General features: G+C 51.5%; 1 protein-coding gene across 1 annotated transcript in view; it reads left to right on the forward strand.

Moving 5' to 3' along the window:
* Positions 1–962: 962 nt before the first annotated feature.
* The window catches only part of LOC109289127 (signal transducer and activator of transcription 5B), a gene marked incomplete at its 3' end in the record, with an annotated part of 37,698 nt that continues 15,369 nt past the window's right edge, over positions 963–23,291 (forward strand). Inside the window, exon 1 of the mRNA XM_019505057.1 lies at positions 963–1,231. The remainder of the gene's footprint in view (positions 1,232–23,291) is intronic.

The raw sequence follows: 23,291 nt of genomic DNA on the forward strand, positions 1-23,291 counted from the left end.
TAGATCCCCCCCTCAGCCTTCTCTTGTGGAGGCTGAACAGGTTCAGGTCCCGTAGCCTCTCCTTGTAGGGCCTGCCCTGCTGCCCCCTGATCATATGAGTGGCCCTCCTCTGGACCCTCTCCATGTTGTCCACATCCCTTCTGAAGTGTGGTGCCCGGAACTGGACGCAGTACTCCAGCTGCGGCCTGACCGGTGCCGTGTAGAGGGGGAGGATCATCTCCTTGGACCTGCTCGAGATGCATCTGTGGATGCATGACAAGGTGCGGTTGGCCTTCCTGACTGCATCCCCACACTGCCGGCCCATGTTCAGCTTGGCATTAATGATGACTCCAAGATCCTTTTCTGCCTGTGTACTGACAAGAAGGGAGTTCCCCAGCCTGTAGGTGCCTGTTGTTCCTCCCCAGGTGCATCACTTTGCACTTGTCGGTGTTCCCTGTTTGCTAGCAATGGAATTATCTGTGTCAGTGGACTTGGACCAGGGGGGGCTCCCTGTGACCAGGCTCCCGCTCACCTTAGCCCCTTTATGCAGGGAGCCAGTTGCCTTATGGACCCCAAAGGACCAGTGCAGTCCTGGCCCTCCCTGCTTGTTGCTCACCAGGCAGAACCAGGCTCTTGGGCCCCTCAGGGGCACGAGAAGGAAAAGCATCTCCACAGTTAGATTTCTGTAACTTACCTGTCCCCTCCTATGGGGGTAGATTTATGTCCCCCCTTCCCCCCCTCCACATTTTTGGCCCTGTAGTACAGTGGAGGGGTTCACCCTGGAACAGCTCTTTGGTATAGGGATCTGTCTTTGCTCCCCTGCCTGAAATTCCTGTGCCAGGTGTAGCCGCAGTTCTAGCCCTGTAACATCTGCTGGTTGATAGAAGACGCGTTGCCTTTAACTGCTCGCTGGTCCGTGCAGTGTTGGGAAACGTCAAGGGGGTGGGGGGAGGCACATATGTGAACACCGCTTCCTGGATGATAGGGGTGAGCTGAGTTGCTGATAAAGCAGAATCCACCCATCTAGCTGCACCAGAGAGGGATCGGGAACCTTGGCTGCTGCAAAACAACGTGCTCCCTGGTGAGCAGTTTCCCCCTTGCAAACTCTCCTGTTCTGCAAAGTCCCCCATTGATCTTCTGCCTTTTAAAAGTAGTTTGATTTCCCATCGCAGTGCTAGCGGCCTCTTGCACTGGAATGTTATAGCTGAGCCGTAACATGGTCACGACTTGTTCTGTCTTTCAGCAGTCATTGGTAAGTTTTGCAATCCCTCCTTTCGTTATACTTTCACGCCTTCCTGTTGTGATGGGCTTGTACTCCTTTGTAGCACTCATCTCTCTGGGGACGGAGTTAGGAAAGTAGCTGACATTTTGTCTGAAGCGGAATGGAAGGTTTCTGAGCTCCATTATCGCTATGGAAGGCTGCACGGCAGATTCACTTTCTTGTCTGGCTTTCTGTTTCCCTTGCATAAAGGCTCTCTGAAAAGTTTAAGTTGGGGTGCGGGGGGGAAGGGAGAGAGATATTTATGGCTAATCATCTATTATAGTCCCTTGCACAAGGCAAAAATGTAATGTGAAATGTTCCCGAGTCTCCTTCCTATTTGTTGATGCTGTTCAATGCCAGCTGTGACTTTTCCGGACAGCGAGGGCTGGGCAGCTGCAGGCTGCCATTGTCTGGCATGCCCCCTTATCTCTCTTTATAAACCTGTCAGTCACTTAGGCCTTGTATAAATGTTTCAGACCAGGGTGAGAACACCACAGTGCAGCATGCTTTCCCATGGCAAATGGCACTGCTGACTTCAGGGGCTGTTGTGTGGTGAGGTTCCCAGGTTTTTCACGTGTTAAATTCACAGCCCCAGTTTCTGTTTTACATGAATCCCAGAGTACCAGGGAGCAGCATCTGGGAGGTTAAATGGTAGGAGGGCTTGGGAATGTCAGAAAGGACTGTGCCCAAGTGTCCCCTGCTCCTTTAAAGTGTCATGTGCATGGATCAGACACCCTTTTTGCAGGTCTTGGACTCCCATAGTGTTCCCTGCCAGATCTTTCTATCTGTGGTGTCTAGAAAGTGAAGCGAGCAAGTGAAAGCATGCCCTCTTCTCCCCCCGCATCCCCAGCTCCCCTCCATGTGCCATGTGCTGGTCTGCCTGGTATGCCTATTCGTCACTCTCGCCTTTTCTGCTTCATGCGCTTGCTGCATTAGTTCTGAAACACGTTTCTGATTTTATTTTCTGACTTCTTTTCTTTTCTTTTTAATCTCTAGTTCATTGTGTCTCTTGCCCAGCCATCCTTTCCTGTGAGTTGTAGGAGGAGGTTCCTGACATGCCTCTGCCTTTCTGTTGCCATCACTTCAGCCTCTGTGTGTGGTGCTTGGCTCAGCTTGGCCGCTCTGTCAATTGCCCGCCAGGTTTCCAAGGCTCCTTTAATTCGCCTTTGCTTCCCCAGTCAGTTTGTGTCAGGCTTCCTTCCTGCTCATCTCCTGGTTCAAGTTTCACCTGCTTTTCTCCCCCACCCTTCCTCAAGCTCTTCTGACTCCATTTGGGCTGGGGTAGGGTCAGGACCTTGGCATAGCCCTCGGCTGTCAGCATGTTGCCGTTACCTTTGTCTGGCTGCTTGAAGGTGGGTCCTGGGAGATCTTCATCTTCCTGCTGTGCAGGGAGCTCTGCCAGTTTAGCACCCGTTCTGGTTTCCCAGTGACTTTCTCCAGCCCAGTGGGTAGCTATAGGAGCATGACCCACAGGAGAGATGTCTGTGCAGACTTGGCCTTTGGCTTTCAGGTTGTTGCTCTTTTTTTTGCCCAGCCACCTCATTTATGTGGCTGCAGATGAGTCCCTGTGGCAGGTCCCGGGGCAGGGGTTTCCCTGGTGCGGTTCCTCAGCAATTTCTGCTTGGAAATCTTTTATTTGGAGAGAAATATTTCCTTAACCCCTTTACATTTACTGTACAAGCGTGTGTCAGCGATAGCATTTCTGAGCTGATGCAGACCCCTTGACCCTGAAGTAGAGAGTGTAGGGAGATGTGATGTGAGATTATCTTTGCTGTAGATCACAGTAAAATTACCCTGACCCCCAGCCTGTCCTTCATGACCCATTTGGATCTGATTAAGTGAGGAATGGGCATACTTACTTAAAAGAGACGAAGTTGTTTAGAACAGTGGCCTCCAAACTTTTTTGATCGCGCACCCCTATCAGTAAAAAATTTTTGAGCGTGCACCCCCAATATATGTATATTTATATAAATATAAATAAAAGTTCTAATATTTTCTTCCCATACCCCAGTGGATCATCTTGCGCACCCCACTTTGGGAGACCACTGGTTTAGAGAGTGGAGATCACCTAGTACAGCCCGGTGGGCCTAGTGTGGTTGTTCTGCTCTGGTGGCATGTTCTTATGTCTGGAGCTTTGTCTAGGAGGGTTTTTGCACTGCCGCTGCTGTGAGTATGAGAAGCTGGGAGTGCGCAAGATGGTCTAAAACAAATGAGAGAGAGAGACAGAGAGAGGCATCGTGCTCTGTGAGAGTGATTCTGCAGAGTCCCTGACCTTACATTGAAGGAGGAGGCTGATTTCAGAGCTCCCATGTTACCACGCTTGCCAGCAGCCCATGGAGCAAAAAGCACCTGCCAGAACCTTTGAAGAACTGCTTTAGTGCAGGGGGCAGCACTGAGAGCTGCTTATGAATTGTTCCATTGCAATGAAGGGATTACTTAGCCTCTCGAGAGCTTAACCTGTGCCAGACTAAAGTATGTGTAGGTATGTGCACGTGTAGGTAGAGCACATGGTGGTCTGGGGCTTTCACTGGCAGAGTGGGGTTAGTGGGCTGCAATGTGCAGAGCAGCTCTGACTGGGGGTTGACTCATCGCTCATCTGTCTGGAGCCGTCAGCCTGGTGCTCACTGCCTGGAGGTTGCTGCTGCCTTTCATACAAAGGGTTAGTTTATATTGGCACTGGCCTCCTGCAAAAGGTAGTTTCTGACCTCACCTGGGTAAAGGGTTTAATTGAGCGTGACGCTAGATTCTGTGCAAGCAAGATGAGGTTGGATTGATGTGCGGGATAGCTCGCCCTGTGCTTGATGCAGCTTTGAAATGCTGGTTGCATGAAAACAGATGTAGTTCTTGCTCACATTAGACAATCCCCCACCCCCAGCCTCCAGCTCCTCTTGGTCTAACTGCATTAGGCTGTGCATTTGCGCTGTGAGTGTCCTCTGACAAATGCAGAGCCTCCCTGGTCCTGGATGAAAGGCCCTGTTCCTGGCACTGACTGCAGGCTGCAGTAAGATTATTTCCTCATAGAAAGCCTCTTCTACCTTGAGGACCCTTCTCACCTCCCTAATACACACCTGCTCTGGAGATTGGAAAGGATAGGATGCTCTGGGGCTAGGGCATTGGGCACTTTTTTTGCTATTACAGCCCCTCACCCATGATGGCAGAGCGGCTCCAAGGGTTTGAGTCTGCTCTGAACTAATGACAAGGCTGCTGTCAGTTCACCCAGCTGTAAGGAAGTCACTTGGTCTAGGGAATCAAAAAGCAGCTTGCGTGCCGTTCTCTTCTGCTTTGCTTGGCTATAGAGACTGGATAGCTGGCCGGGCTACCAGGCTTGGGCAGTGCTTTCAGTTCTGGATCAGAAGCTCTCAGCATGTTCTGTGCAGTGGCTTGGCTGAACCTAATGACAGACTTTTTCTATGTCAGTATTTCAGGGCAGGGAAGGCCAATGCCATATAATATAAAATCTAGACCTGCCTGAAGTGCTTTTGGTAGAACTGTGCTGTGTGGAAAAACACAAGTCATGGGATTTGGAACATTTCATGGGAACGTGTCAATTCTGATTAAATTTTGCTGGACAAATAATTGAAATAAAACATTTCCTCTTTTTGCTGTCCAGAGACTTTAATATCTTTGTATCACTTCTCGATCTCTAGAATTGGTATTTCCTAGTGAGGTGCAAGTTTAAGTGGTGCTTCTGAGAAGTTTTTTGCATTTTCGTTTTATGGAGAACAGGAAGATTTCAGCTTTTCTGTGCCAGTTCTCTGGCCTTCCCTGCTTTCCCCCCAGATGCTGGAATTTCCCTGAGAATGGGTCTGGAAGGTGTAGAGCCCAAAACCTCACCGTTCAGGAGCTACAAGTGTTCAGAGCAGCATATTCATTGGCCCTCTCCCCTTGCCCACCAAACAAGAGTTGGAGTGAGCCATAGCTCTCAGTGCAGGATGTTTTTGCTTCAGCCTTTTGGGGAGGGGTGAGGAAAGACGATGACGTGACCTGACCAGTGAGTGGCTGGCTGTAGTCTATTCATATGGCCAGCCTCTGGGCTGAGCCCAGGATCTCTGTGCTGGTTCAGGTGATTTCAGTGTTGAGGGCAGCACTGTCATGTCCAGGATCTTGAGATGCATGCTTGTTGTGATCCAAGGTCAGGCTGTGTGTATGCTGTGTCAGCCCAGCTGAGAGAGAAGGCTCTGAGATAAGTCTCCTGCTGTAGGGGCATGCTGAGGCCTATTTGCTATACATTGGCAGTGGGCCTAGGGCTACCAGGAACCAGAAGCCCCCTTCAGGGGCTAGAGGAACGCCACTAAATGTACAACAAATTCCATGGGACAGATCATGAGAAGACAGGAACTGGAGTGAAGGTTATAGCTTAATAACTAAGGTGGTGGGGGAGAGCAGGTAGAGTGCATCCACTGCCTTTCAGATGTATTTAGGGTGCCTATGGAACCCACCCAGTGAAACTGTACTCAGAGATGTGTGCAGACAAGGGAGAGGAAGACAGTCGCATGGTTGCTCAAGTTCCGTCGGGCCAGCACCTTCCGGGGCTGGTAGATGGAAGGTTTGGCCAGGAGCAAGAGGAGCTTGATTAGGAAGTCCCAGGACTTTGTGGGGCTATGGACGGGGTGTGTGTAAAATGAAAGGCATGGGGAACCACAAGAAGAGAGATAGTGGAGGGGTTGCAGCCTGGCACACCTAAGCTAGGCATGCACCAAGGTCTTCCTTTCATTGCAGAAGGGATGGGTATGGGGGAACTGGTGAAGCGTGCCAGGTACGTGTACTGACAGCTCCATGCAGACGCTGCCAGCTTAAATCCCCAGTAGGTCATATCCTCAGGAACTGCCACTCCTAGCTATCTCTGTAACCCCCCTGCTGGAATTTCTATTGAAAGGCTTGGTAGAGCAGAATTGCTTCTTAAAGTGGTACTTAGTGAGTGGAGCACTGGATGGGGAATCTTCCTAATTCTGCCTTGGCCTGCCAGGTGACCTCAGGTGAGTCAGCTTCCTTCTCTGCACCTCTGTTCCCCAGCCTGTACATTGGCTTTCCTCTTCTGTGTAGCTCTTTGTGTGATGAGGGCATGTCGGAGCTTGGTGGCAGCAGCACTTTGGAAGGACTTCTAGCTGGAGTTCTGATGTGAAGGGGCTTGCTTTTGATTCTGCCAGGAAAATAAGTGTGGCATGTCTGACTTCACTTCTCAGCTCTTCCATGGAAACAGCATAAACATGGCTTTGGATTCTGTTGGGTCATGATATCATAGACAAGGTACAAGCTCTGGCTTCCAAGAGCAGATCCCTCAGCCCTTGTCTGCACATGCAGCTTGCACTGATTTATTGGAATTGGATTAGTGAAAGGTGTGCAGCCACCATTTCCTGCTTTGTGGAGCACTCCAGGATCAGTTTACGAGTACTGGCTAAAATTAAGGCAGTGTGAGGCATTCCAACATTAAGAAGAGAGCATCTCCCCAGAGGCCATGTGGTACCAGTTTCAATTAGTCCATTTCCAGACTGGGTCAGTTACTTACGTGCAGATATGCATGCGTAGAGAAGCTTTTGCTAGCAGCAGCCTTGCTGGATGATGATCTTTAAGAAGTGCGTAGACCTCAGTGGGAGTCAGAAGTGCTCAAGGGCTGCTGACAGGATCCATGCCTTAGTGGCTCAGTCTCTCATGTTCATTACAAGACTGAGAATTTGGGAAGCCCTGCTATATGCCCTCCTTTCCAGAAAAGGTTGTGCCACCTGCCTCTCTAGAAGTGCAGGTAACTGCCTGGCCCAGCCAGTCTGAATGTGAGGACCATAAGCATTCTTGCTGTGGGGCAGGTTGGCCTAGTAATTAGTCTGCGTCATGAACAAGTGGCCTGTGGGACTGCTATGAAAGCCTGGGTGCTGTAAGGAGAAGATGAGCCATCCAGGGTGTGCCTGCAGAGAGACAGAGGAGAAGTCATTGGATTTGTGGTGTCACCCGAAAGAAGAAGTTGGCAAATATAAAAAAAGAAAATATAACCCCATCCCCTGCAGGGTCTGGTGTGCAATTGTATCCCTTCAGAGTGCAGCAGTGGAGCAGGCCCCTTAGCCCCCTACACTAGAGTGGACTGGGCACTGGTAGCTAACTGTAGCAGCAATGGGTGTTGGAGAATGAGTCCCATCCAAGTGGGGATGTTAAAGCTCGCTCTTTCACCTGGTGAGGGACTGAGGCCAGGCTGTGGTGCTGTGGGCTCCTCAGAGATGGATGTCAGGAGTTTGCAGGAGTGACTCATCAGATGAACCTCCTCCTTTCCTAACTTAGGCTTCCCATCTCACCCAGTGGGGTCAGCTGATTTGTGGGTCAATTGTGTAATCTATCCTGTGGCTGAGAGAGTGGCGTCAGTCACTAAGGGCCATAATTCCAAGGCTTCATTCACCCACGACTGTAACACGCATGCGGGACATGCAGGGTGGCCTGTGATGTAGAAGGCCGGGGCCTAGGGCTGCTGGTCCTGCTTGGCTGTGTGTGCATGAGCAAGCATGAAGCTGTGGCCCCTCCGATCCCAATTTGACACAGAAATGAGCTTACTTCCGGGGTCCTTTCATGTAGGTCAGCTTGTGTGTCAGCACCAGGTGCTCAGGCCTGCCTGCATGCTCAACTGGAGGTGAGTCTGAATGCTGCCTGGGCTGATGCACAATTTAGGCAAGCCCATGTGCGGCTTCATTTTTTTTTTTTCTTCAGTGTGTGGATGGCCTTCCCATTCACATGGGCTTGCTCCCTGGCTTGGGAGTTTCTGGATCAGAAGACCAAGCTGCCTGCAAGTGCAGGAAAGGTAGAGTCTTCTCTGGAAATGGGGAAAAGCTGTGTTTTTCCATTAGTCTCTTCTCAAGAAGGGGGGCATTGCTGGAGGGAAGCAGAGCTCAGGTTGGGAGCTTTGGGGGCACCCCTGTTTAGAACATACACTGCCACTCTTATTCTTGGGGCTGGGTATAATCATTGCAACATAGGGGCCCAGAGGAATTTGTGCCATGCTCGGCCTCTTGGATGCTGGCAGTGGAAAGAGCACAGGATACCGAACCTGGGTCTTTGCAGGGGGAAGCATCCAGCTTCTGTTGTGCAGGTAGCAGGCAGTGCATCCTGGTTGGCCTGGGAGTGCATTGGAATGGCCCATCTCGGAGCACATGGTTTACAGCCCTGACGGCCCCTCTGAGCCTTGGTCTGTATTTGTGAGGTTAATGTTCCATGTTCAGACAGATGCTTTATCCCAAGCAATTGCATTATGGAGATTTAGGGCAGGTCTGCCTGGGGAATATCTCCCTCAGATTAAGTACTCATTGACATTGCTTATCACATAACAAAAATACCTTGTTTGATCAGACTTCTCTGGGTAGGGGCTTAGGAGAGTGTCCATGCTGGCAGCACATGGCAGCTGCAGTATCCCCCTCCCCTTTTGCGCTTCTCTGCAATCCTCCAGCATGCTCCTGCCAAACAGCCCTTTCTTTGCCTTCCCTGATGGGAAGGCATGGGTCTGTGGCCACATGGTGGTTGCCACCAGGTCCATCTGTGGCGTGTGGGTTGGGTAGCTGCAAAGGGCTCTAACCCTCATTTATGCCCTACTCTAAAGAGGTCCAGGATAGCTGTTGAAAAGGCTGGGAAGAATCTTGTTTCTAAATATGTAATATTATCTCCAGTCCTGGGATGTTCCAGATCTATGGTGGGCAGAGGTCTCTGCAGCCTGGATCTGTCTCTGTGTAGGAAGAGCTGTCCTCAACTGTACTTGCCATGTAAAGTTCCAGGCTCCAACTCACTAAGTCCTCTGTATTTCTGCAGGGTGGCACAGTATATGGCAAGGGGCCAGCCCAAGGCATCCGGCAGTACTATTTTAAAGAGGCTGCATTTCAGAGAGTGGGCAGGTGCCTGCCTGTTAGCTCAGTGACCCTCTTGTAAGGTTTTCATGTGGTCTGTGTGGCTGAATCCTCTGTGAAGCAGAAATGCATTTTCCGTGCTGCTCTGGCTGTCCAAAATGGGCCAGAAGGGGTGGAGTTGCTTTGGGATCTGGGGACCCCTCCCACCTGGGTCTGTCCCCTGCTCGCCCAATCACCACTTTGTGGGAGCCCAGCTGAGCTGGGAAAGGCCATGGACAGCTCAAGCCCTTCTGGGTCCCTGCTTTGTGCCTGCTTCCAGCTGGGTCACACCTCCTGTCACCCTCCAGAGGCAGGTTGATTTGGCTGCTTGGCCCCAGGAGGCCTGGGGTTGTAATTAAAGCATCCGCAAAGGCCTCTCTAATCTGTGTCTGCAGGTTATCCCCACTGGGGTGGCCTGGCATTAATAGCACAGATTACATTTCCCTGGGGCTGCTCAAGAGGATTGGCTGCATCTACCCAAGAAGATTATTGCCTCCGGAGTCACTCCCGTGTGGGGCCCCTCAGCACAGCTGTGCTCACCCAGCCCTGGCTGTTCCACTTGGTGCAGTGGGTGTGTTGCCACTACCATCATCCTGGTGGTCGGGGGGTGGGGGCTTGCTGAGCTCTCTCTGGATGTTTCTTTCCCCTGGGCTGGGCTGGGCTGGGCTGGGCTGGCAACAGGGCCCTCTTTGTTTTCCTCCAACAGCCCAGCCTTGCTTATGCTTCTGGCTCAGTGGAGCTTTCAGGGCTCGGACAGTTGGTTTATTGTGCTATGGAGCAGGATAAACCTGCAGTGCATCCCACTGCCATGCAGCTGCCATGCTTGGTCCCACTCCAGAGCTGAGCTGTGCTGTGTGCCACCCCTTCCACTGTGTAGCTGCCAGGGTGGGGTCTAGCAGGGCCTGTGCAGCAGCTGGGTGACATGCAACCTCTGCAGAGAACATGGCCAACAGCAGAGCCTCTCTGCTGACTGCTGCTCACAGATGCTGGCATGAGGGGCTGGGTGGTTGTGGCAGACCATGAAGAAACCACTTGGTGCCAAATGAAATGCCCAGCTTGTGGGTTGTTGGCTGTAGCTGTCTTGGTCTAAGGACATAAGCGGGCAAGGTTTTTTGGGTAGATGTGATATCTTTTATTAGACCAACTACATAATTGCAAAAAAGTTCTTTGCAAGCTTCTAGGCGCTAACATCCTTCCTCAGGCATTGGGAGACTGCTGCTGTTCACACTTTTAGCTTCTTTCCTACCTTGGAGATCTCAGAACCAACTCATTGCCCCTGCATGCAGGCAGCCACCATGATGCCTTGACACAGGACACGTGGGTCATTCAAGGAGATGGTGCTGAAATTACTGTGCAACTGTGGGTGGGAGCAGACAGGGCCAGCACTCCCCTGTCATAGATTTCTTCTTCTCTCCCTGGGGCACTTCTCAAAGGCTGGGGAAAGCTACTTCTGCAGAGTGGCTCTATGGCCCAGAAGTGAGGATCCTGCTTCCCTGTGCCTGCCTTAGCTGTTTAGCTAGGCACCAGGCCAAGGGCTTGGGGCTGATCTGCCTCCCCTGTATATATCTAGGAGGGAGTATTAAGGTGAACGGAGCAGCACCAGGGAGACAAGGGCCCTGTGTGCCTTTCAGAGTTCTGTCACCTGTGGATAGGTTGCTTTTATCTGGGTCAGCCCTGTCCTCCTGACCCACACAGAGCCCTGCCCTACCCATCTGAAGCAAGCCCTGACTATGCCATCCTGTGGTGCAGGTGCATATTGCTCTTTTAGGATTGCTTTTCTCACCCTAGGCCCTAGCTCATCTCTATACTAGTTCACTTGCTGATCTTCTGTCTGGCACAGGCTCCATTTGATCACTGCCCTTTCAGCAAGAGCGTCTCAGTCGGCAGCTGGCAATGGTTGGGAAGGAAAATAGCCCTGCCCTTGTGCCATCCCTTGGATAGGAATGATCCTGCCCAGGGCAGGGGGTGGGACTAGATGACCTGTGGAGGTCTCTTTCAGTTCTGTTTCTCTATGATTCTGTGATTCATCATGGGGAAGAAGGGGCAACCAGCTCAAACAGAAAGCGCTGCTCAGCTAAGGGGGCAATATTGGGTCCAAGCACCCTGCTCGCATTCTGCCAAGCTAGCTTGTTCAGGGTTGAGGATCAGCTGGTGTGGCAGATGTGGACATAACTGTTACACAGAGAAACTGATGCAACTGTTCATACCCACATCCCCATCTTGAGATGGGTTGGCAGAGTGAGTTGGCCCTGGGAGCTGGGACAAGAATGTCAATAGAAGGTTCTGCAGGAGGTAGTAGAGGGAATGCAGCCTGGTGCTTTCGAGGTAAGCATATGCCAGGGTCTCCTGACCCAGAGCATTTGTGCTCCAGGGCCTCTGGCAGACTCATTTTGCCATCAGACTCCTCCTGATTCATGACCGTAGTGGATTAGCAGAGCTCCTCTGTGTTTCTTTAGAGAGGGTAGGAGAGTCCATTGGGCTGCAGCATTTGGGGAAATGCAGCCTCGTGCTCTGGGTCGCAGGTTTGAATCCTGGGCAGATCCAGCCTTTGTGTTGCCTAGGTGCAAACATCACATTTGGTTTAAGGCCTGACTGAGATTGGGTGGTCTTGGTGGACTCTCAGCTTTACCACCAAACTCCTTGTGTACTTGGAGAGCATGTGTCTCTTTACTTTCCTGTTGTGTGGTAATTGAAACAGTCTGGTGGTTAAAAAATCAGTGACCCATGACAGCTCGCTGTCCTATGTGCCTGCCACTGGCACCGTTTGGGGAACTGCAGGGATGGGGAGTCAGTAGGAAAGTGCAAGTGCAAAGGAGGCTGCAGTGTGCCCAGGAGGTATGCTATGTGGGGGCTGCGCTGGGAAATGTGCTTTTGCTTGTTCAACAGCCATCTGCATTTGGTGTCAGCATCGTATCGTGGGATGGGCGCTTGGCTTGGCCAGCTCAGGCAGGTCCTTTGTGAGGCTTGTGATACATGGCCTCTGTCTTAAAGTCCGTGCTGTTGAAATTAGGGGATTTTGTAAGACTTCCCAAACCCTGGTGGTTGCAAGTGGGAAACCTGAAAAGGTAAGCAGAGCCAGTCCTAAAGTCGACAGCACCCAAAGGCAGAGAGAAAGGTGCAAACTTCTGTTCTGAAGTTGTTGTTTTTATTTTTATAACTGATGTCGTATTTGGGGCCTGATGCGTGCTTTCTGAGGGCTGGATAAGTGGGGACGCTGTTGTGGTGGAGGTGAGATTTTTCCACTCTCTTCTGAGGCAGACATCTCCCTTCAGAGTACCTGTCTCTGGGATGAGAGTTTGGGGGATTCTTTGATGACAGGCCAGTCCCCTGCTGTGGAGTGGATGTGATTGTGCTTCATTAGCTGTGATCAGAAAGTTTTGTTCCCAGATCCTTTTGCTTCTACCTGCAGGTGGTGTGGAGTTGGCAGGCCTCATGGAGAGTTAGATAGGAATGCTCTTCAACCATTGTGGAGGGTATTTCTGGTTTATGGGCCACAGAAGTTCCTCCAGTAGTTCAGATTCTCTCCACTGTTTGTTCTAGATGTCCTTGGTGTGCTGGGGGAGAACTCAAGTGTCCATGTTGGTTCAGGTTCTCCATGCAGGAGTAGACCCTCTGAAGAGGGCAGTGGGTGGGGGTACAGGTATGGAGGTGGGTGTGCAGGTGCAAGGTTATGTGGTACGAACTGTGTAACAGGTTTTTAGCGTGCTTTGAGCTGCCAAGTGAACCACAGGGCCACTTGGCAGTGCGTTGGAGGTGGAGTTATATATAATTTATTTTTTATTTATTTATATAGAAATAAATATGTTTGCAAAACAAAAAAGCAGATATTTGGCAGCTTCAGACAGGGAGGCAGCTCCCACATGAGAATGTCTTTGTTTGCATGGGGGTTTGGTTTGCACACTTGCTCCTCATAGTGGTGTTTGCTGTAGTGGATCCAGAATGCTGGAAAGGTGGGTGCAGCAGTAGAGCTTACTGCATGAGCCAAAGACTGGAAGAGCTGAGACCAGAGCTGCTGGTGGTGAAAGGGGATGCTACCAGACCAGCACACTACCATGGTGTTTGCTGGTGGTGAGGCCTGAGATCTGGCTAAGCCTGTTTTCATTGGCACTGCTTATTTCCTGAGTGGCAGGAGGCAAAGCAGTGTGCTGGAGGACAGTGGAGGGATGGGGGATTGTATCCTCCTTGGAATTGCACTAATGCCAACATTTCACTGAGACAGTTGCTGCAGTGTAAGAAGCAGAAGCAAAGCTGCTTCCTTTTCACGGCATCTTCTGAAGGCTCCAGGAGTACTTCCAAGACTGTATGTAAGAGTTGCCTGCCTCTGAAATTCATCTGTCTCGGGTGGAGCATGAAGCGACCAAAATATTCAAAACAACCATCCTTGACCTTCAGTATGCTGATAACTGCACCACTCTTGCGCACACTCAGAAAAACCTACAGAATGTGCTGGATATCTTTGCAGAAGCCTACTGAACTTTCAGCCTCTCTCTCAACCGTGAGAAGGCTGCAGTGCTGATCAGCTTGCTCCAGGCCAAGAATGTGATCCCACCCCCTCCTCAAATTACCATTGAGGGAAAGATCCTGGAGTAGTCAAGCACTTCCCTCTGTAGCCACCTCTCTCAGAGACTGAGCATTGATGAGGAGATCCAGCATAGGATCCAGTGTGCAAGTGCCTCCTTCGGGAAATTGCTTTGGCATGTTTTTATTGGTTATGATCACCAAGATCCAGCTCTGCAATAGTCATCATCTCCACTCTCCTCTATGGATGTGAAATGTGAGTGACTGACTGTCATCATCTCAAGAACCTACAGAAGTATCACTAACAATGGCTCTGGAAAATCCTCATCATCAAATGGGAAGATTGCTGCACAAATGCAGCATGCTTGATGAAACCAGTGTTACTAGCATTGAGTCAGTGATCCTCATGCACCAGCTTCTCTGGAGCAGACATTGTGTGGAGTACAAGTGCTCTACTCCCCACTTAGTTGTGGCCTGAGATCTTACGGTGGCCAGAGGAAATGCTACAAGGACACATTGAAGTTATATGGCAGGAAAACAGACACCAACATCAAGAGCTGGGAGGAGCTGGTTGCTAACCGACTCCAAGTAGTGCTGCAACCTAAACCCAAGTGCCTGTCTCTGGGATGAGTCGTCGGCAGAGTAAAACATCTCGTCTTCAAAGCAGAAGAAGGAAAAGGAGAGAAATCTCAGCCTATGGACTAGTCTTCCCTGTGGAAAGACCTGCAACAGCTGTGGACAAATTTATGACTCAAGGATTGGACTCTTAAGTCATCTCAAGACCTATCAGTGCTCCATGGTAGAGCTCATCCTCAACTCAAGGTATTGCCACTGCTGATGCATTGGGCAGCAGTTGCCAGGCAGGAAGTGAAGAATCCTAGAGCCGGCTGAAGCTGTCAGGGATTTGAGGGGAGCAGATGGTGGGAGCTGGAAGCGAACAGGGTAAACAGTGCCCTGACCTGCATGAAAAGCACTCTAGAAGCCTTTAATGATGGAGTACTCACGCCATGTATTTTGTTCCCCCCCACTCATCCAGGTTACACTTTGGCTGTCAGGGGAGACCATCTCTGACAGGGCCAGTTCCTGAGGCAGCCACACCGTGACCAGGCCTAGCCCCACGGAGCTGATGAAGCTACTGTGGCCTGTACCCATGCCATGTTGTAGCATGAACAGAGCCTGCTGCCCCCCCAGTGGTTGACAGTCAAAGGTTTTGTCTTCATTCTCAAGAGGAAATATTTTATTTCCACGGCTGGTGCCGTTTCTCTCCTGTACACGCAGAGGAGGCCTTGAAGTTCCCCTTCCCTTGCTCACTCGGTGTCGATAATTTCCAGTGTGGGCTGCAGACGCTTAGCAGGCAGGGGAGCATCGCAGAGCAGTTTTCTGCCACCAGCTGCAATCAAATCTCGGCAGAGGCCAGGGCTGCTGCCGCCGCTTGTCTGCAAGAGAAAAACAAAACCCATCAAAGCATCGAACCTTTAGCATAAGCCAAGTCTCTTTCAGAGCTGGTGCCATCACGTCCTGAACCGAAAGCTCTGGAAACCACACACACAGACATGAAACAACCAAACTGCACAACTGTTTCCAAAGCGAACGACTTGTAGCCGACGTGGGTATGCGGCAAGGCATTCATGCGTACAGAAACCTGTCCCCTGTCCTGCAATGGCTTGGGGGGATTGCAGTGTCACCACCAGGGTGACTTTTTTTTTTCTTTCTTTAAGACTCAGCTCATGAAATCACAAGGTTATGGGAGAATCTGTTGGAAAGAGAAGTGTCAAAGAGCTGCGGAGAGCAGTTTGGGGATGCAGCCTCTCAAGGCACTGCCACAGGGTAACGGGGACCTGGGAGGCATTAGTTTTAAGTCAGTTTCATGGGTTTTGGAGCCTGCCTGGAAATATTTAGAACTGTGCAGCTCAGTTACCCTTTCCTGGTCAGAGCACAAGACTTTCCCCTCTGCGCTATCATGATGACACTACTCCTTCTTTGGCTGGAGGAACCAGTGTGGGGCACCAAGCCTTTGAGGCCCCAGGCTGGCTGACCTGCTGCTGCCAAAGGGATCCTGGTCTTTGGTGGCTATGGCTGCAAGAGCTCAGGGAAGTGAGGTGGGGCTAGCACCCCCGGTTGGCAGTGCAGAGGCCGTCAGAACCATGCTGCTGATGGAAGGACTCATTGTAAAAGGTTGCAAACTGGAGATGCGCGGATAGCAGAAGCATATCAGCCGGGGAGTCAGGGACAGGTCCCAGCATCAGCACAGGGCTAGGCTGAGGAGTGTGAATGTGGGGCCTCCAGGTGCCCCAGTATGGGTGATATCCTGGGGGGGGGTATGTGGGGGAGGGGGGGGGCAGTATGTAGCTGAGAAGCAGGAGAAGCTATGCATGCTGTGCTTGGATCTCAGGCCATCACAAATAAGTGGCAGTTCTCTGCTGGAGCTAATGCTAGGGGAGCCCCCATTCTCATGGTGACCCCATGGCATGAGGTGTGCCATTCTTCTCTCCAGATTCCCCCTTAGGAGCTGCTTGCTGCGTAAGGCCAAGCATGATGTGCCTTTTCTTCCTTCCTTGAAAAAAATATCCCCCCGCCGCACACACCTCTGCCTCTCACTAAGGAAAGGGATCATGTACCTCAGGGTATTCCTACCTGCCTCTGCCTTGTTACCCCTCCCGTGGTGGGCTTGCTCCATCAGCCAGCCCCTGTCTGCTCCTGGCCATGTGGCCACGTGCCCGCCACACTCCTGAGCTCCTGTCCAGCCCCAGGAGCACAAATGAGCAGTCCCACGCCTAGCAGGGTCTAATCACAGATCTCTGCTGATGGCAGGGTTACAGTCGGTCTTAACAGTGCACAAAGAGCAAGTGTGAGGCCCCTGCAGGGACACTGCCTCGGGTGCTCCCCACCTGGGTGGCGAGCAGCTGTGCTTCGGTTTTCATAGTGCTTTTGATTGAGAGGGAGCCTTGTGCCACAGCACCGAGTCCTGCCTGCCTTGTGCTGGAGCGAGGCTTGCTGCCCATTTCTCCAGCGGCAGAAGAGGAAGCTGCCAGGAACCCAGCGCTGTTTGGTCTGCGTGAGGCAGCTGACATTTTGGAAGGAAATAGCTGCTCCTTCCTGTAACCGGGCAGCCTGTGAAACAGTAGCACGGAGCTGCTGCGCTGGGAGCTGGGCTTGCGCCTTGGAGCACACAGGCTTGTGGCTCAAGGGTCAGGGTACCCAGCTGGGTGGAAGGGCATTGTCAGAGCTGTGCATGGGGCTAGGGCAGGGCCGAGCCAGGAGACCACCTGTTCCTGCTGTGAGTATCGCTGGCACTTGTGGGGAGTTTCTGGCAGCTTCTGACTTGGCACTAGGGTTTCTGCATTGTGGTGGACACTGTAAGTTGGCTCGTGGACCCTGGGCTGCCCTGGTGAAACTCTTGGAGGGAGGCTAGCATGGGAGGGTAGTGAATCTGAAGAATGCTTACAGCCTACCCAGCCTGTTCCCCAGCAGGCACAGTGCTGCGCGCCCCCCCCCCCGGCCACACACACACACACACGCGTGCGCACGTGCACAGTTGCTGAAACAGGGAACTGCTTTGCCTCTCAGTAGGGCAATGAGCCCCTTGGGTTTTACCATGTACGTGGAGAGAGCGCTCCAAGGTGGGCAGGGGCTCTGCTTGATCTGAATAGCTTGATCTGAGCAGGGGATTGATTGGGTTCAAATGTTAGTGGGGGGCAGTGCTGCTGTACCCCAGCTCTACTCTGTCTGCATGGCGCTGTATCCCTTAGTCCCACTCTTTGGCACGAACTGGGAGATGTTTGGGTCAGTGCAGGTGTTTTGGGGCATAACTCGTGCAGTTATGGGCTGGTGATCTGGGCTAGTGGGGCTTCAGCAAAGCCTCTGCAATGGGCACTGAGCCACACAGGAGGCCCCTGGATCCAGTGGCTGCATGTGACTCCTGACCGTTGGGCTCTTGCTTTGAGCTCTGGAAGCTGAGCAGAGTCCCTGAGCTGGGATCTCGCAGCAGGATGTGTGCCCTGACTTGGAGTCTTGCCCAGCCTGCAAATGGGAGAGCAGCTGCAGGAACTAGAAGAGGGTGGAGGTGCAATGGAGCCATAGAGCTGGAGGTGCTGGCTGGCACTGGGGCTGCTGGCACAGGGCAGGCTGCATTTCCCTGTGGAAATCCTCTGAGGAAGGCCTGGAAGCTGCCCTGGCTGCTCAAGTCACGTTTCTTTTCAGAATCCCCCAAAAAGGTTTCAGCAACCTGGCTCTTTTCTGTGGCTTCCCTTCCCCCCTACATCAGTTGCAGGGGTTTGGGCTAGGCAGTGTGGTGGCATGCAGGAGACTTTTACTATGAATTCTGGAAAATGGTTTTGGGGCTGGTCTTTTTGCTTTGATCTCTCAGAGTTGTTTCAGCAGAATTGGGCCTCTCCAGTCCCGTCCCTTCCCTTCCCTTCCCTTCCCTTCCACACCCTCTCAGTTGAAACAGGTGGCTCCATCCATTCCCAGTTTGCAAGTGGGGCAGCTCATGACCCCAAGCATCCCAGCTCTTTGGGCAGACCATGTGCCCTGCATCACTGGGGCACATCATGGAAATACTGGCCTCAGGGTTCTGTTCCCTCTACACAGAGGTGATTTTGGGCCCTGAATTTCTTCACTCCTGTGAGAGAAGCAGGAGCTCACTCTTTCCAGGCCTGATCCAGCCACCCTTGCCCTGAGCCAGCTCCCAACATAGTCCCTGGGTGCTCAATGCACAGGAGGCTTGCAAAATCAGGCCCCCAAATACAGGAGCAGGTTGCGACCTAGAAGCAACAGAAAGCACGTGGCTTCCAGGAGGTGCTGAGAAACCACGTGTCTGTGTGTTTACTGCAGGCCTGGGGGAGGGTACAAAAGCTTCAGCTCCAGGAAATCTCTCCTGCCCCAGGGACTTTTTGGTACCCACAGGAGCATGGTGATTCAGAGGCTGAGCTCTCAGGAAGCGCCCCAGTGCTTAACCCATGGAGGAGGGCTGGAAACCACCCCTCTTGGCAGTGCAGAGCAGGGCCTGTGTTCTTAGCTGATGAGAACTACCCAAGGGCCCGTGGCATGGCGGCCTGGTTGATGCTTGCAGCTGAGTCCATGGCAGGGAGGGGGCAAACTAGCCATCTGGGCACATCTACACGTGCACATTTACTGCATAATAACTAAAATTACTGTGCAGTATGGGCACGCATCTAGATGTGCATGCCTGCCCATACCACACAGTAAGTAAGATGACTTATGCCGACTTGAGCGTAAATTTGATACCGGCATCATGCAGGTATCAAATTTACACCCAGTTAGTTACTGTGCAGTAATGCACGTGTAGATGCCTTACTGCACAGTATCAATGTGTGTGTGTGTGTACTGACTTGGGACTACCTTTAGTCCTAAGTCAGTCCACACAGTGTTAATGCTCTTTAATGCCTGCATGTGTAGATGCCAGCCTATTCCCACCTACTATGCAGTAAATTTAAGCCAGTGTAAATGCACGTGCAGACATGCCTTCTGAGTAGATTGATCATTAAGAGGCTGGTGACAGAGCAGGCAGAGATGTGCAGAGTATGCCTGCTGGTGATGGACTGGAGCTCAGCCTGTGACTCTGTGAGGGCAGGGGGCCCTGGCACATGGCAAAGGGGCCATGCATGGGTCCAACCCAGTGGGGGTGGCAGGATGAGGCTAGCTGCTTAGAGGAGGCTTCCTTAGCAGATGCTGACTCCCATCTTTGACTAGGCAGCCAGATGTTGTTACTTGACCCTCTGCAGCCCAGTTTGCCAGGGAGCTGTCTTGGTTTTAGCTGTCAGTGATGCATGTACTGAGTGCAGATGGCAGTTGGATTGGCGTCCTGCACATATGGTCCCTGGTGGCAAGGGCAGCCTTGCTGGGCCATTCCTGGGGCAGCCACCTCACTGGCTGAGATTGAGGCAAGCCCCAGCACAGACTGCAGTGCCTGCTGGGTTATGGCATGAAATTAGCATGTCCTTGGAGCATCCTGCCAGTGGCAGCTGGAAGCCTCATAATGGCGGGGTCCCCAGGGCAGAGGGTTGCGGCTGCCCAGCCTGTGCCGTAGGTCAAGTCATTTGGTCGCCTTGTGGGACTCCACAGGATGCCCTTGCTCCAGTGATGTGCCATGCTTTGGAGCCCTCTGGTGCTGACCCCCTGCTCTCTGACACGTTTTCCCTCCCTTTTTGTCTCCTCTTTCTAGACTCATTATGACTTTCTTGTGGCTCAAGATTTCTAACTGACTGCTTTCCTGCAATGTCATTATCTTAATGGGTCTTTGTTTTGTTTCCCGGGGGTCTAGGCTCGGTGGTGTTCCCCAGGCAGGATCCGGCCATTGCAACTTGGAGCCAGCCTTTATCCCAGGCCCTTGGTTTCCACACTGGCTGGTATTAGCGATTTCTGGAACAGTCTCTTGGCCCATGTCCTGCTTTTCACAGTTAACAGCTTCCTCCATCCTGACCCCCATTCCTCCTCCTCCTCCTTCCCTGGCTTCTGTGCGGTGCAGCTCCTGCAGTGGCTGCTCTGCTTGTGAGAAGCTGTTGCCCCTCTCCAGGTCTGAGCCCCAGCCCTGGAGGGTCCTTCTCTCCTATGTCTGTGTTGTGTTCTTGTCTGCCCCCTCTCTGCCCTGCATCCTGTCCCCTGGGCACTCCTAGTTACCTCATAACTGCCTCTCATGCTCTTCTGCCTTCCCGCTGCCCCACTTCTAGGATTCCCTGAACTGCACAGGAGGTATAAGAACAAGTTTCCTTGAGTCCCAGGCCATATAGGGGCTTTCTGCAGTGCCACCCAGAGCCATTGGCAGCCTGTTGCAGGGCACAGTTCTCTTCTGTCAGCAGCTGTCAGACTGCCCCAAGGAGGTGAGTCGGTACCCAGGCCTCCAGACAAATATGACGAAGTAACTGAACACCCTCTGCAGCCTCCAGTATGGGGGAGCCAGGTTACAGCTCCTACTTTCATAGTCCTGTGTCCAGAGCTCAAGAGGAGGTAGCAGAGTCATTTTCCCATAGAGTGCAAAGAAAGAAGAAGAGTCTGGGGTGCTAAATAGCCCTGTGTTGGCCACATCCCATCCTTGACCAGCTGCTTAAAGTAAACTGCCACAACGAGAGCTACCGTGTGAAGTGAGCCACATACAATTCACCTGCTGTCCTGCCAGAGAGACCTATGGCACTGACAGGGCATAGTGGGATTCAAAGGAGCCTTCCTGGTGCAGACTGTTAGCCCATTTCCTGGCCTCCCAAGCACTTGCCAAAGTCAAACTAACCTGCCTGCTGCCCACCATCTAAATCACTGAGGAGAGCACCGATCACAGGTTGGGCCAAGACATTGACTCCTAAGTGCCCTGTAGGCCAGAGTCAAGTGCAGTAGGAGGTAACCACTTGGACATTGCTCAGAGAAATGAGTCACCTACTGGAAACCTCAGAATTGCTTATGACTTCCAATAAATATCACCCAGTCCAGTGATAGGAAACAAGGCCATCTCCAAGCTATCTTCAGTGCCAAGGGGATGCAACAGAAATGGCATGCTCCTTTGTCCGTCATCTTGAAAAACACCACATAGCAGATAACTCCAGTTTTCTTCAGATTTCCTTCATTTGCAAAATGCTGCATGCTGACCCTGCCTGCTTTTGGCTTGGTGCCTGGGGATAGACAACACTGTGAGCATGCACAAGTCTGATGGCTTCAGTGCATTCACGCCAAGAGTTTGGGGTCAGTCAACAGTAGAGAATGCAACCTACAATCCCACATACCTTTACACATAAAGGTCTTTGTCCATGAGGCAGTCAAATGTCTTGGTGTCTGGTTGGGGTGGCTTTCTTGGGATTTGGGGGGTGGATGTGAAAACTAGTATACATCAACCTTGTTCAAAAAATGCTTGGGTGCAGCCTGCCAGAGGGCAAATATTGTCAGTCTCCTGGCTCTAATTTGATCTTGTGGCAAAAAAGCCATTGTGTTTTGCTGCCATACTGTAATCTGTTGGCCACTATTTTGGTTATTCAGATTCCCTGTGGCTTAGGTTTAGCAGATTGCTTGAAAGGAATGTGTGGTGGCTGGAAGTCCTGGACTGAGACTCAGGAGGTCTGTGGTCAGTTCAGGTTTTGCTCCACACTCCCTTTGCTTTTGGCAAGTCACTTAATCTCAGAGTGGCCAACTATTGTGAATCTGGGAGTGCTTGGGGTTCTTTCTCCTTAAAGCTCCAGATGCCAGAATCAGATGATCCAAGAGAACCTCAGCTTTTGTGTATAAATAAATAAAGGCGAATTTGTAGGGTGTGGAGACAATACAGAAGACATGAGTAGAGCATGGCCTAGGTGCTCAGGCAAAGAAAAAGATCCCCAGATGCATTACTTGGATTCTAAAACCTAGAGTTTTGGGGCTTTTTTTGGACTCCTGACTCAAAATTTCTGCAGGCTTGTGGCTGGCACTCTTGTGATCAGCTGGTCCGTGCTCCATCATGGTAACTTTGGCTATTCTGTTGTTACTGCTGTTAGGGGCTTTAAAACCCTTGAGCCCTGCCCATAGAGAGGGAACTTGCTTTGCTCAGAGCGGTACAAATGTGACAGGTGAGACAGCCTGGGCCCCACAGAGCTGAGAGTCAAAATATGAGGCAAGAGGCCATACACGGATAGAAACAGCAATTGGGGTGCAAGGTAGCACTGAGGTGATTTCAAAGGGTGGTGCGCTGTCGGGAGTGGGATAACAGCATTTCCTTTTTCCAGTGCTGCATTTGGCTGCAGAAGAAGTCATTCTCTTCTGCCTTTCTACTCCTGTATACGACACAGGCCAGAGAACCTCCCCCAACAGTTTCTGCATCCTGTCCTTTCCTTCTCTCTGAGCAAAGTGTATCAAATAGAAAGGGAGCTGGTCTTGATTTACAGCCTATGGTGATTAAGCATCTGCCACCTTGCTGCATCAGTTTTTCCTCATGGTTAACACCCGTGGCAGGAAAAGCCAAGATAGCCCCTGTTTTCTAGTCTGGCTTGGCTTTGTTTCACTTCAGTTTTCAGCTTGGCCGAGAACTGAGAACTTTAGGCTTTGCTTCCTAGGCAGGTTTTCCATAGTGAAAAGCATCCCTAGAGCTTACCTTTGAATCTGTTTGCCATGCTGTCGCTCCCGTTTCTGCAGTGCAGACAGCAGACCTGGTCACGGGGTCCAGCCATGTCTCCCAAGTGCTGTGTACAGAAAGGAACTGTCCCTACCCCTGCTTGATACTCCATGGGTTATGCCAGTGTTTCTCAACCTATGGGTTGCGACTCAAAAGTGGATCGCAAGAATATATAAAAAAGGGTTGCGAGCAAATTTTAAAAATGGTCAACAAACTCTAAAAAATGGATTCCCTTTTAAAGGAGAAAACCATGGGTAAATGAGGCTTCACCCTTGCAGGCTGGGAGAGTTCCATCCTGTGAGGGGTGTTTGGTGCCTCCCATTCCCCCCTCTGGGGGGGCTGGGGCCTGAGGGCAGCAGATCGGGAGCGAGGGGTGCTGCTTTGGGACTGGCCATCGATGTTTACAAATGGGTCCTGGTACAAAAAGGTTGAGAACTGCTGGTTAATGCATATAAAGGATGCATTAAAGGATGTTGTTTGCTGTCTTGACTACAACGTGATATTGGGTGTGCGTGCCCAGCCAGTTAGATACCATGATCTGGGTGTCCCTGCCTTTCCCCTGTATTATCCTGATCTCCACTCTGTTTAAAAGCATGAC

The sequence above is a fragment of the Gavialis gangeticus genome, unplaced genomic scaffold, assembly GCF_001723915.1.
Source record: "Gavialis gangeticus isolate Ggan-Ray unplaced genomic scaffold, GavGan_comp1, whole genome shotgun sequence".
NCBI classification, from domain to species: Eukaryota; Metazoa; Chordata; order Crocodylia; family Gavialidae; genus Gavialis; species Gavialis gangeticus.